Source organism: Andrena cerasifolii, chromosome 1, assembly GCF_050908995.1.
Source record: "Andrena cerasifolii isolate SP2316 chromosome 1, iyAndCera1_principal, whole genome shotgun sequence".
Lineage (NCBI taxonomy): Eukaryota > Metazoa > Arthropoda > Insecta > Hymenoptera > Andrenidae > Andrena > Andrena cerasifolii.
Genome location: NC_135118.1, coordinates 8738638 through 8752842, shown reverse-complemented (window position 1 = coordinate 8752842; position 14205 = coordinate 8738638). Strand labels below are relative to the sequence as shown.

At 36.2% G+C, this 14205-nt stretch overlaps 1 long non-coding RNA gene across 1 annotated transcript; it reads right to left on the bottom strand.

Moving 5' to 3' along the window:
- Nucleotides 1-249: 249 nt before the first annotated feature.
- LOC143375214 (uncharacterized) lies at nt 250-2754 on the bottom strand. The gene is made up of 3 exons (XR_013086838.1): nt 2509-2754; nt 541-896; nt 250-423 (listed from the first exon to the last, which is right to left on the bottom strand). It is a non-coding gene; the product is annotated as an uncharacterized LOC143375214 (long non-coding RNA).
- Nucleotides 2755-14205: the final 11451 nt, after the last annotated feature.

Below are 14205 nucleotides of genomic sequence, written 5' to 3'. Positions count from 1 at the left end.
TCGTTTCAAAATATCCATACATTTAACAAATAATCGGAGTTATGCAATAATAACCAGTTGAGTTCAGTTATTCTCAAATAAGTTTATACGGGGCACGCCTATAAGCGTTTCTCGTGTACTTGTGGTTAACAATAACTGAAGCTATTTCTGGTCTAAAAGTGGCCCATTTAACAAGTTAACAATGCTCGGAAAGTTTTAGAAAATCCAGACAAGAAATACATACCTACCTACTTTGAATTTGACGTCGTTGCAGTCAGGGGCGGATTTCTATATAGGCTAAGTAGGCTGCAAATTTTGGGCGAAAGAAATTGCAAAATGTAAAAAAATATTTTCTCCTGTTACTTTTTATTTTTCATCCACAATAATAGCATAGCTTCCCGTTTTAAAATAAAGTGTCTATCTATACTCCCTGACTCCGAAAATCTGAACCAGAAAATATCAATTACCGCTGTTGAATGAATGTTTACGTCTCGAATTTTCAAAATGTCAGCCTAGGGGCGCCACTTCTCCAAATCCACCCCTGGTTGCAGTGTAACTAACCTTTCAAAGTTTCTTTTTTATCACTAAACCTGCAACCCTTTGCAAGCCGGCAGACACTCAAGGTAAATACTGCGCTAGCGTAGAACAGAAGCTAAACAATGCAAAAACATTATCAGTGGTATTACGTGCACGTACTTACGACCCAGTCATTTTTAGATCCATATGATAATGAAAATTTTCACTTTCGAATTCATTCCATAATAGGCATGGCACGCATGGTTACGGCGCGATCTTTGGCATTATGTATTCCCATGGAGATATAAAAGGTAGGAAAACCCTGCTTTTACAGTTTTAAGTGAGCTGCATTCAATTAACGCTAACACAATCGCTTCAATACCTTACTATCTGAAAACAATCTTTGTGCAAATTACTTCTACAGTTGTATAAACTGCATTACAATTTATATGATATCAGTTTATAGAGGAAAAAAACGAAATGCAAGAGGGAAGCAAGAAAGTAATTATAAAAATATTCTACACAGATACAAACTATTCTGCTAAAGCACAAAATACGAGAAAAGTAAATGTCAAAAATAGAGAAGAAAATTCAGAAGAGTCTGAATTGAATAATTTTGAGCAGTTTACTAGTTGGACCAAAAGGAAAGTGTTACTTTTCCATATTATCTGTCTTTGTGCAAATTACTTCTAAAGTTGTATAAACTGCATTACAATTTATATGATATCAGTTTATAGAGAAAAAAAACCGAAATGCAAGAGGGAAACAAGAAAGTATTTATAAAAATATTCTACACAGATACAAACTATTCTGGTAAAGCACAAAATACGAGAAAAGTAAATGTCAAAAATAGAGAAGAAAATTCAGAAGAGTCTGAATTGAATAATTTTGAGCAGTTTACTAGTTGGACCAAAAGGAAAGTGTTACTTTTCCATATTATCTGTCTTTGTGCAAATTACTTCTAAAGTTGTATAAACTGCATTACAATTTATATGATATCAGTTTATAGAGAAAAAAAACCGAAATGCAAGAGGGAAACAAGAAAGTATTTATAAAAATATTCTACACAGATACAAACTATTCTGGTAAAGCACAAAATACGAGAAAAGTAAATGTCAAAAATAGAGAAGAAAATTCAGAAGAGTCTGAATTGAATAATTTTGAGCAGTTTACTAGTTGGACCAAAAGGAAAGTGTTACTTTTCCATATTATCTGTCTTTGTGCAAATTACTTCTAAAGTTGTATAAACTGCATTACAATTTATATGATATCAGTTTATAGAGAAAAAAAACCGAAATGCAAGAGGGAAACAAGAAAGTATTTATAAAAATATTCTACACAGATACAAACTATTCTGGTAAAGCACAAAATACGAGAAAAGTAAATGTCAAAAATAGAGAAGAAAATTCAGAAGAGTCTGAATTGAATAATTTTGAGCAGTTTACTAGTTGGACCAAAAGGAAAGTGTTACTTTTCCATATTATCTGTCTTTGTGCAAATTACTTCTAAAGTTGTATAAACTGCATTACAATTTATATGATATCAGTTTATAGAGAAAAAAAACCGAAATGCAAGAGGGAAACAAGAAAGTATTTATAAAAATATTCTACACAGATACAAACTATTCTGGTAAAGCACAAAATACGAGAAAAGTAAATGTCAAAAATAGAGAAGAAAATTCAGAAGAGTCTGAATTGAATAATTTTGAGCAGTTTACTAGTTGGACCAAAGGGAAAGTGTTACTTTTCCATATTATCTGTCTTTGTGCAAATTACTTCTAAAGTTGTATAAACTGCATTACAATTTATATGATATCAGTTTATAGAAAAAAAACCAAAATGCAAGAGGGAAACAAGAAAGTAATTATAAAAATATTCTACACAGATACAAACTATTCTGCTAAAGCACAAAATACAAGAAAAGTAAATGTCAAAAATAGAGAAGAAAATTCAGAAGAGTCTGAATTAAATAATTTTGAGCAGTTTACCAGTTGGACCAAAGGGAAAGTGTTACTTTTCCATATAATCTGTCATTAGATACATGCTCGGATCCATACCATTCCTCTCCCTTTAAACTAATCTCGTTCGGAAGCACTAAACTCTCGACCCGGGCGGAGTTAGCGTCACCGCTACAGTAGACCAAAAGCACGGCAAGAACATCTTCAGACGATCCTCGTGCAAGGCAGAATTCCCAGGTCGAATTTTCAGGTAACAGACTCGAGGGAATGGAATGCGCGTTCGAGTATATATCCCGTTCATTTCGCAAGTGGTACAGTAATGCCGCCGTGTCGGTGGATCCGAGAAGAAGGAGCAACCGGTTAGCTTTGTCTCAGCGATGTCTAGCGGGGCGGTCGTAATAGCGGCTGTTATAGCGCGTGACATAAGGCCGTGCCTGGCCTCGCTGTAAAAATTGCATTTTTTCATGAAAGCCGGATGACTCATGGCATGAGAAAGAGACCGCGCGTGCGAGTACGCCGCTCTTACTCTTCGCGTCTCCCCGAGCTTCTGCTGTACACCACCGCGTTCTACTATAGAGCGTAATAAGATTTCCCTGTTACGCTTTCGAGCGGCACTTCTGATGTAGAGGCAGCTCTACTCTGAGAAAGGAACTGCCACCGCTCTTTGAGATTATACGGTAAAAACGAATCCAGTGATCGTGTTCCTGGGCAATTTGAACGTTTCGTCCTTCCTTCCAGGTTGGATACAGCAGCGCCGAAAACTGTGCGCCTCGCAAACACCTACTGCACCACCCCATTTCACAGGCGCTAGCGGGCACCGTGAGAGGGGCGCGTATAGAGTCTACTTAAGCGGGTATTCTATTTTAAACATCGATTTATTTTTGCATTTGCTTAAAGAATATTGTTTAAAAAATGTAGGTGAAAAAACAAATTTTGTTTTCCAAGTGAATTTTGTGATCTCCGAACTTTGTGCTGTTGAGAGAAAATGAACCTTAAATCTCGTGCAAAATTGTTAAATTCGTTAACAATACACCCGGTTAGGACTGGTACACGAGCTTCACGAGAAGACACAAAACGGAACTGACCGATAGAAGGTGTCAAAATATTTCGAGAGCGGCTGTTGATGTCGAGACGGTTGTGAAATATTTTGACCACTTAGAGAAAACGTTGGAAGGCGTCCCGAATGCGAACATACTTAATTACGACGAGACGAATCTTAGCGACGACCCGGGAATGAAACAAGAAAAATTAAAAAAATTAAAAAACCCGACTGTTTAAAAAAACATTAACAAAATTAATTTTTAATTTAATTTTCTTATTAATTTAACTTTTTTAATGTTTTTTTATTAATTTAATTTTTTAATGTTTTTTAAGCAGTCGGGTTTTTTAATTTTTTTAATTTTTATTTATTTTTTTTAATGTTTTTTTATTTTTTTTATATCCTATAACATTCGGAACGTCAAGACAATTCTAAAGACACCTCATTTGTCGAAATCGGTGTATCCGTACAGACTCTAGAGCGTAACATGGACATACATACATAGCCTGATAAACACAATACCCTCCTTTGCGTGCCGCAGTCGGGTAAAAAGCGTGTTTTCGACGTGGGGTGAAATACCCAGAGCGCATTTTAAGGTTTTTTTTTAAATAATTATTTTTTTAAAAACATATGTTTTGATAATACTAGTCTTATGTATCCATTAGAATAAGAACGATTGCTCAATCATAACTCAATGATGAGTTTTAGGCATGTTGTCACTAAACAATTTGACGTCATATAAAAATAGCGCTAAAAAGTTTTACCACATCTGAACTTACATTAACACTTAAATCTGTTTCTTTTTATGTTCATTGTACATTATTTTTTGTATATTATTATTTTTTATTTTTTTAATTAACATTTTTAAATTTGGTTTTGGTATCCTATTATAACATTGCATCGTTTCTGATGGTAATACAATTGTGAAAATTTATAAAATTTGTTTCCTTTTCCTTTTTAATAGATGTTAAGTAGATGCCAATGTTACCCTATACTGCCAATGTTCCCCCAGTTTACCCCTTTTAAAGAATTATCAAAAATGTTTTTAGCATTAGAAAGTAATTTAAACGAAGTAAATTTATCATCAGGATATATGTGTGTAGAAGAATAATCAGACTAATTTCTTTATGTGTTTGTGTTCGAGGTACTCAGTACTTTGCACGTGACGTAATAACGTTTCATTGTCATGAACAGTCCACAGTGGTCCGAAACCCATAAAAACGCGAACTACATTCATATCACTGTTATTTATACGCCATTCGTTATAAATAGAACGATACTAGGGTTTTCTTTTTGAGCCGCAGAATATGGATTCTGGTATTATTTTTTAACTATATACGATAACGAACAACCCTTATAAGCTACTTTTATATTCTCGGTGGCATTTTCGTTACGTAAAGCTTGCACGGTTGCGACGCGCGAGACACTGGGGAGCAGTTCCCTAATGTTAATGTTATTTGTTAACCAAATCGTTACGGGGTAGTGTGCTCGCGTGCATAAAGCGGTATTTGAGAGAGAAAAATGATCCATGCTCGGAAAAGCTACGTGCGTACAGTAACAAATCATAAAATATCCTGACTTCAATAATAGTAAATAGTAAGTGGGTATGGAAATCATCTGTTCACCGCGTGTCCGCACTCAAAGAGGTGGGTCAGTATTCATTCTCGAGATATTTTATAATTGCTTATTCTTATTTCTCGAAAACTTACAGTATTTCTCAGAAAATTAATATAAATCTCATTTATTTTCGGAAATGAATTTTCAGTCAGTTCAAATTGTGTATTAGTTATGTTACTAAAATTTCGGTGAGTAGAAATGCGGACACGACGGTGATTCACTTGACCCTAAACCTAATCACCTGTTTTTTAATTAAAAAAATTGAAAATAGTAAAAAAATCTACATCCAGAGCACAGTACGGTATCTGTTTTTGTTATTAAATAAGAACTTTTACTGCAAAATCTATTTTCTGCTCAATTATCGAATACCAATAGTGACCCTGTTCCTTAGCACAACCAGCTAGAACACGGTCGAAAAATCATGAGTCTCTTATTTTAAAAGTTTTTCGTTGATTAGTCCCAAGCTCGTGCAACACTTACGTAAATGTTCAAATAATCTAGAATTATTTTATTGCAACTATAGCACAAACGTAACGCTTATAATAATAAGAAAAATACGAGAGCAGAAATGGGGGCATGAGCAGAAATGTTCACCTTACGCATTCAATACAAATATCTGTATCGTTATAAATTCCGTTCAGGCACGTTATTGCAAAACAATTTTATGCAGCCATTTTAACTAGGTTCTATCGAATACTCTCATGCAAATTTTAACGTGACTTTGTACGACTTTCGTTTTGTAAACGTAACTAAACCAGAAAACGGGATAAAATAAAGATTCACGAAGGGGTGTTTTTCAAAGGGTTGTAACTCGTTTATCCCTTTCCTTCTCTGCATAGTTAGATTTAAGTCAAAACTTACGCATAGATAAATATAGTGAGGCAAAATATGTAAATTTCAAAAAGAAACAGGCATTTCCTCCATCTCCACAAAATGTTGGGTGATTCACAGCGAATTGGAATTCAGTTCGTGTTTTTACGGTGTCGGACCACTGTGCAGTCCGTCGACAGTAAACGCGAGTGCACCGTGAGAAAAGAGTAGCAAGTATTCTGAAATTACCTCCTCAAGGAAACAGTAAACTGGCCTCCTTTCATGAATTCTTTTCTCCAGAACAAAATCAAGGGCCACGAAGTGAGAGTACATCTTGCGAGGCTCGAGGCAACTTCTTTCTGAAACTTAATTTATGCAAAATGTCCTTCGTAAAAATTTGTCCAATAACTTTTGCAGAATAACATAATATTTAACGTGTTCTTACTTTTGTATTATACTTACAAAAATTTTATGCGTAATCATATGCGATGGAAGAGCTGTTTGCTGGAAACGAAATTTCAAGGAAATTATAAAACTAATATAGCTGAACTTCGGTTGCTGTTTTAAAATCGAAACTTAAAGAAATATTAAAACTTCTCTCATGGACAAACTAGTATCAATATGAAATGTTAATATTCTCTCCGTGTTAATTTCCTTGTCTTTTAAGAGAAAAATAAAACGGTACTATCTGTGAAATTCAGAAACTTAATTGGTACAAAACTTATGACTTATTAAAACTGTTAAAATTAGTTTATAAATAATACTTATGTATTCATAAGAAGTTAGTTCTTCTCCAAAATTTTGTTCTTTGATTCAAAGTAAATTCATGAAATATTTAATTTGTAAAAACATTTGCGTTGATTCTGAGATTAAGTTCACAAACATCTTTTAATTTTAATGGAATCATTGCCCATTTAGTAAAATCAACCGAGTTCTATTTCGCCAGATATCTGAATTATTAAGTCATAAAAAGGGGTCATCTTTAGTCCCATCAAAGTTAAAACCAGCTGCGCTATGAGTAAATAAAATGTTTATGATCAATTAAATGTAAATTTATATTTTCAAACAAAGAACCATGCAACTTTCGACTATCACGGAAAGCAAATTAAAATTTCTCGAAAGGCTGCATTTAATCCAGTGATTCCCAAACGATGCATCTCCACAGTTTTTTTTTTTTTTTTTTTTAACTATTATTAAGTTAGCATTGTAATCTGAAAAACATAATTGTAATGTGTTTTATTTACCTTATTAAATTTATCTTACCTTATAGGAGAAGGGTCGCCGGTTATTTAAACATTATAAAAAGGGGTCGCGACTCAAAAAAGGTTGGGAAACACTGATCTAACGAGATATTAACCAAATCTCTGAATTGACGATAAATTCAGATGATTCATTTTCACCACCTTTTTGATCGCAGAGTGCTTGAAAAGTGTTCTCGGCTTTTTACGCTTGAGTTTTTACTGAAAGCATAAATTTTACCGTATGTACTAACTTTTTGCTTTCACTTACGAAGAAACCTCGTCTAAAGTAAACGTAGGAACGTGAGAAACAAGAAGCTCGTTTAATGTTGACTCAAGGAGGAATAAGTAAATATTTACCGGTAGCCCTAAACGGCTACCAACCGCGTATACCTACCAAAGAAGTGTAAAGATTCAGTGCAGAATTGAAAAATTCACCTCCACGAAATGAAAATCCTTATGTACAGAAAGATTAGGTTTTTTCTTTCTACTGAACATTAGTTTTTACTGAATTTTAAAAGAAACTGGGACATCGCTTTAGGGGGTTAAACCTAGTCAGGCCGCCGAAAATAGGCGAATATTTGTGATTTTTTTTTGAAAAAACGGAAGCGTATATTTTTACAAAACTTTTTGCGCTTAAAAGAGCAACATTTAAAGAATATTTGGTATTTTTTTCGTAGAAAAATATTTAAGTTTATAATAAAGTAACAACCCACATCCAAGAAGCATTTTTAAAAATTTGGTTTTGCGGTGAGCGCTGCCATTCGGAACCAGATAATCTAAAATCAAAAAACAAAAAAGATTTCGTTAGTATATTAATGAATCTTCCGATTGACGGAGAGAATTTTCCACAATATTAATTTAAAACAAAATGGCGGCTATTTAAAGTTGAATTCCCAATATTTTCGTGCAAAATCAGGATTTCAACTTTAAATAGCCGCCATTTTGTTTTAAATTAATATTTCGGAAAACTCTCCGTCAACCAGAGGATACATTAATATACTAACGAAATCTTTTTTGCTTTTTGATTTTAGATAATCTGGTTCCGAATTGCAGTGCTCTCCGCAAAAGCAAATTTTTAAAAATGCTTCTTGGATGTCGCTTGTTACTTTATTATAAACTTAAATATTTTTCTACGAAAAAATTACCAAACGTTCTTTAAATGTTGCTCTTTTAAGTGCAAAAACTTCTGTAAGAATATATGCTTCCGCTTTTTCAAAAAAAAATCACAAACATTCGCCTCTTTTCGGCCGACTAGGTATAACCCCTTAAATCCCTTTAGTGATGTTCATAAGTATACGCAACTTTGTCTTTAAATTTATGGTTTGGTATGACGAGAAGCATTATTTAGAAACTATAAACTGTGTATCAATAATTACGTAGCACGATACGTTACGTCCTTTCTGCAGAAAGTAATTTTATCCCATAGTGATTCGTTAAAATACTTCCCTATCTTTTTATTTGTGCTTGCATGCTTCCAACCCCTTCCTAGACATTGTAATAATCCTTGTGGACAGCAGATGTATAGAAACATTTTTTAGTTTTCAATATGCACTGATTTCTGGTTATTATGTTCGGTGACTTCTTCTCTGATCACGTCACACATGAGAGTTGGAACGCCTGCGCTTGGATGAGAAGACCATTGTTCTCAGGAAGGCATGGTGTGATCAGTATTACCAAGAAAAATATATTATCACAGAAAACTAGGCTACGTTCTACCATTTTTCTACCCCGACTTCTGGGTAGAAAGCAGGGCAAGCGTAGCAGACACTCAGAGTTCATTTGGGTTCCATTTACGTTCATTCTCATTATAAAGTCGTCATAACGAGATCCGGTTAAAAGCTCCAATCAAGCGATCCTAACCGCGCAGTACGTTAACTAGGGTAAACCAACCAGTGAATGACCGAATTGTTGAATCTATGGAGCTTTGAGATTAATACTTGAATATATTTCTGTGTAACAACAAAACAACTGTTGAAATTGCATTTAAATTTCAGATTTTTTTACATTTGACGATGTAAATATGGTTATGCATCAGTTCCTTCGTCCCCTCATGTCAGTTTTATTAAAGAAATAAGAACCCCTACTTTTGAGAAACCTTTGAAATCAGATGTTCCATATTACCTGCCTTTACCCTCTCCATTTTGCTGCATACGTAACTGTGCTCTTCGTACTAAATTTCTACGAACGTCTTCTCGTGTAATATTTTGCGTATTTAGTGCTTCGAATGCTACAGTAATTATTTTCGATTCAATCCCACATGTACTTAGAATCTCAACCTTGGCCGTTTATACCCCCAATTACTTGACACTGTATAATTCTTGTAAGAAGAATAGTCTGTTTTAAAATGTGATACAAAGATAACGTTATCCTAGGATCGTGTTAATGCACTGGAAATGTTATTACAGCTCGGTTACAGGTAACATGGCATACACAGACACTTACCTTCACAGTATACATCGAGGTTTTTCTCGAATCTATTCCTCACCCCTTTCGCTTTCGATTGCATTTGTACTTTATCTATCGATGAATCTTATGTGTCGATATCACTAATCGTAAGGCTGCTGTCGGCTCGTCTGTGCATTGCTGCATGTATGCCAATAAGCTTCGAACGTGATGCATACATTCTTCATCAGCAGAGAGTGGTGAATCACTCGGCAATTTGCTATTCAAATAGAAGAAATTGCTGTAAGAACATTTCTTTGTCAGACGTAGCGACGACTCATAAGCCTTCATTGAATTGCGTATTCTGACATAAGCAACGATCTTTGCAGTATCCTTGGAATTCTTTGATCATTTCGCAGGGCAGTCCTTTTCTCTGTAAGATTTGCTCTGTCTCAATCTCTTTCCTTTCCTTACAATTTATATATTTGTAAGCGTGTTTTTTTGGCATCGATTTATTAAAAAAATGTTTTGCCTAAAATTATCCTACGCTCTCTGTGAAATCTTTCCTATAAGCAATTTCTGAAGGAGACCTAACGCCTACGTTTCCTAAAAATATTTGATACACGCGTAGGTGGTCTAATAACATCATACTGTATTGTTTCAAACAATTCTAATGTATGTGAATAAAATTAAATTAAGTACTACTAGCTTTTATTTAACACACAATATATGTCAGATTATTACATTTATTCTTCTGGCGAATAAAATGCCTTGATATTGTCAACGATCGTTTGTAAGTAATTGGCTTGAGTTAATTTCTGGGTTAGAAACAAAAAGTATTATTCCTCGTGCAAGAATAAGATGCAATTATTATGAAATAAAGTTTGTATACATATAGGAAGCTTGAATTTTTCGAAAAATAACTTAGGAAATTTCACATGCATCTAACTCGATTCGTTGCGGTTCGCTACTTTCCTTTGTTTTTGCTATCCGAAGTATGATTTAAGATAAAGAAACTAATAAGGTAAGAGAAACAAAATTGCTTTTAATTAGGACTGGGACTATTTGTCGAATTTTTTGGTATTCGAATAGTCGAATACTTCAGTTGCTCAATTATTTGGCGAATATAATTCGAATATCCAAGTATTCGAATACTATTCGAATATCCAAGTATTCGAATGCTCAATAGTAAGTCAATATTGTGTCTTGCACAGGTATAGTGTTATCATAAAAACAACAGGGAGCAAAGTCAGTAGCGCGCTTCAGTACCTTGTAGGCAAGTTAAGAGCCCAGGACTGCACTCAGCAGACTTTTTGTTAAGGTGCGATTCAACGGCGCGTCGCTCGGGGAGTTTTGCGCCCTAGGTACCTACTTGCCGAGCCACGCGTCGTGAGAATGATGAGCTCGGACTCGCGCCAGAAAGAAAAGCTAATCTGGCTCGGCTGAAACGGCCAGTCTAGCCGCGCCGTGGGAAGCAGACTTGACGAGCTAGGCGCCGTTGGATCGCACCTTTATGTACGTATGGGGACTTCCTCGTGATCCTCTAACCCTCTTGGAGGGTCTAGAATGAAAACTCCTGGATGCAGGTGTCGCCCTCGCCGTGCGCTTGGCGTGGCGTAACAACATTTCCATACGGAAACTGAGACCATGCAATTTTTCAGTATAAAAAAGGGCACATATATGCATTTCAAGTTCAAGTCTAATATTCGTAAACGAATTTTTCACCAAAAAAAGGGTGGTCTTTGGAAATTTTTTACTCAAAAGCTATAACACATTTCTCAAAAAATCTTTTTTTCTTTTAAGGATTGCATCTAGTACCGTGCATCGTATTTTTTTTATTTAAAAATATTTATCTATAACTGAGTTATTGTCTATCACTCGAAGGTTCTCTAAAAAAAAAAAGGTTTCTGCAGTGACCACTGCTGCTCGAAAGTCGATCATCTAAAATAAAAAATTCAAAAGAATTTACTTATTATATTGTATTGTCTAGTATTTGAACGAAGCTTTTTTCGAAATATTGATTTGGGAAAAAATGGCTGATGTTTAATGTAAAAGTTTCAATTTTTATCATAAATCTTGCCTGATTTTCGTCAGTTAAAAGAAAACTAAGCATCGGACTTTCACTTACAAGGGAACATCTTGAACCCGGAAATTCAAAAAATTGTGAAACTACGTGAATGTGTAGGGAATTTTCCCCTGATTACAACCCAATTTTGTTTGCTGCCCAAATTCACTTTAAGGGGGTGTAATTGAGGGGTGATTTCACCCCCTGAACATGCAATCAGGCCAAAATAAAAGGACACCTGTTTCTTATTTTTCTGTCTTCTATAACATATCCAAAACCCAAAGCAATCGGAGAAGAACAACTGAAAATCTTGTAAATTTGAGAGGTGGTTTCACCCCCTAAATATGAAAACGGGTCGCTGTAAAAAAAAACACGTACCTATATCTCATTTTTAGGTCTATTACAACATATCCAAAAATCAAAGCAATCGGAGGCGGACTCCGCCTACCTCAGTGCATCAAAACCGAGAGGCAAACTAATTTCTACGACAAGAATACCTACTACGCCACTTGTAAATACCTTTAACGAATTTCGATATATGCACATTGCACACATTTTGACATTTTGTATTTTAGAGTTTTGTATTAGAACCAAGTGAACATTTGAGTTTGCAGCTGCCGTAGTAACTCACAACAACATACTTTTGCCGCTGCAAGTGTTAAGCTAAAAAGTTACGGGGCCAAACTAACTATCGTAGTAGCTTCCTACAGTTAAGCCGTACGTTCGTACACGACATCCACCATGCTGCGACTACCAAAGTTAGCCAGGCACCGGGTGGTCCGCGACTAACAAATTCTAAATACATTATTGCGATTAACGTAACAATAAGACGATGGCCGTAGTTGTCCCAATAAAAATTAATCCAAATATGACTGCGTTCGGGCTATGTTTAGTTATAGGTATGTAATTTGAATTACTTCTGAATTCTTGGAAGTAATTCGATATTACATACATATAATTAAAACTATTCTGAGGGAGCTAATGGAGATCATGATTTATGCTGATGGAATATAAATTATGAAAATTTAAATTTTCAGTAGTATACTCATCTCTGCCTCGAGAAGAAGAATCACTGAGGTTACAAATCTACAATTCGATCTCCGACCTAGTGTTTTTTTTTTTTAAATATTCCAAAACCTCAGACCATACTGTCGATGCTTTCCACAAAATATCGACGTGAGAACACGCCAAAGCGAGTCACTGGGTGGAAACCTGTCGATGTGAAAACACGTGGACGCCAGTCAAAGTGTTATAGCCCTGCGATGTATAAAAATATGATCAAATAAATGCACACTGTAACGAGTGATAAAGATCACATTGGATGGCTTGTACCTTCGAGGATATCGCTTTACGTGCCACTTGAAAGGTTCTCAGGGTAATCACTATGTTTCTGCACTGTACAATACCATTTAAGGACATCATACAAAATACAAGTCGTCTCAAAAGTAAGTTACCCAATTTTTTTCTCTCCGCGTATGAGCGACAGAGTGAAAACGACACGTGCGATATAAATGCAATCTAATATGCTACAACATTACGTAAAACAATTAAATAAAATGTACTTGGGCCAGCCGTACGACTCAAGCAACGATGAAGATACCACTCGCGGGCGTGTCCGATTGTGAGATGAGAGCAGCCATCCGATTTTTTAGTGGGAAAGACGAATCGGTGGTGGGTATTCACCGACGTCTAATCGCAGTATACGGCGAAGCGTGTATGAGTGTGCAAATGGTTCGTGAGTAGCGAAGAAACTACCTGGAAGAGCGAACAGGTCTTCACGACGAGCCGAGTAGCGGCAGGTCCTCCATTGTTGCCAAAAATCGGGCTGTTGTTAACGCATTCCGTTAACATCATTCGACAGGGTAAACGAGTTACTAGCCTCAGCTGAAGGTCGCCTTAGGCGGTCAACGCTTCAGGACGGATGACGAAGTCAAGACGGCATGTCGGAGCCTGGCTGTCAGAAATGAGCAATCCATGGTAGAAGGAGGATATAAAAAAACTGTTCACCATGGTACCAAAAATGCATTGAGCGTGTGTATACCGGGACGGGGAAGGTGCGACGTTGTAGATGCCGAGCGTTGCGCTCGCCTTTGTTGCAAGGATTTCGATGGCAACGTCTCTCGGCGGCAGTCGTCGCGACACGTGAATCAAATGTTACAACATCGTGACATCTATAAACCGTGACGATGTTGTAACATTTGATTCACGCTGTAATAGAGTGCCGATAGCCATGGACTTAGTCTGGTCGCGAATGTATTATATTCCTCGTGACCTGGCATCCTGCTCAGAGAGTAAAATTCCTACAGTGGACGCCGTGGAGTCAAGCGTGGTCCTTCTCTGCTTTTTCCGACCCGGCCCTGGCGGGGTCGCTAGTCATGTACTGCTAATACCACCTTGCAAGCCAAATGCTCGTATAGGCGAAAGCCTGAGGTAGAGCGCGCCCCTTTTGGGCCAAGACGGCTATACCAGATGTAATACAGTGCCACGACAGCGAATGTCATGCCTTTAGTGTCACGTCAAAACGCACCTTAAAACGGAACGGTTGTCTCTGCGCTTCATGCGCAGTATGCGTTAATCGGAACGCACCGTGAAGTGTTGG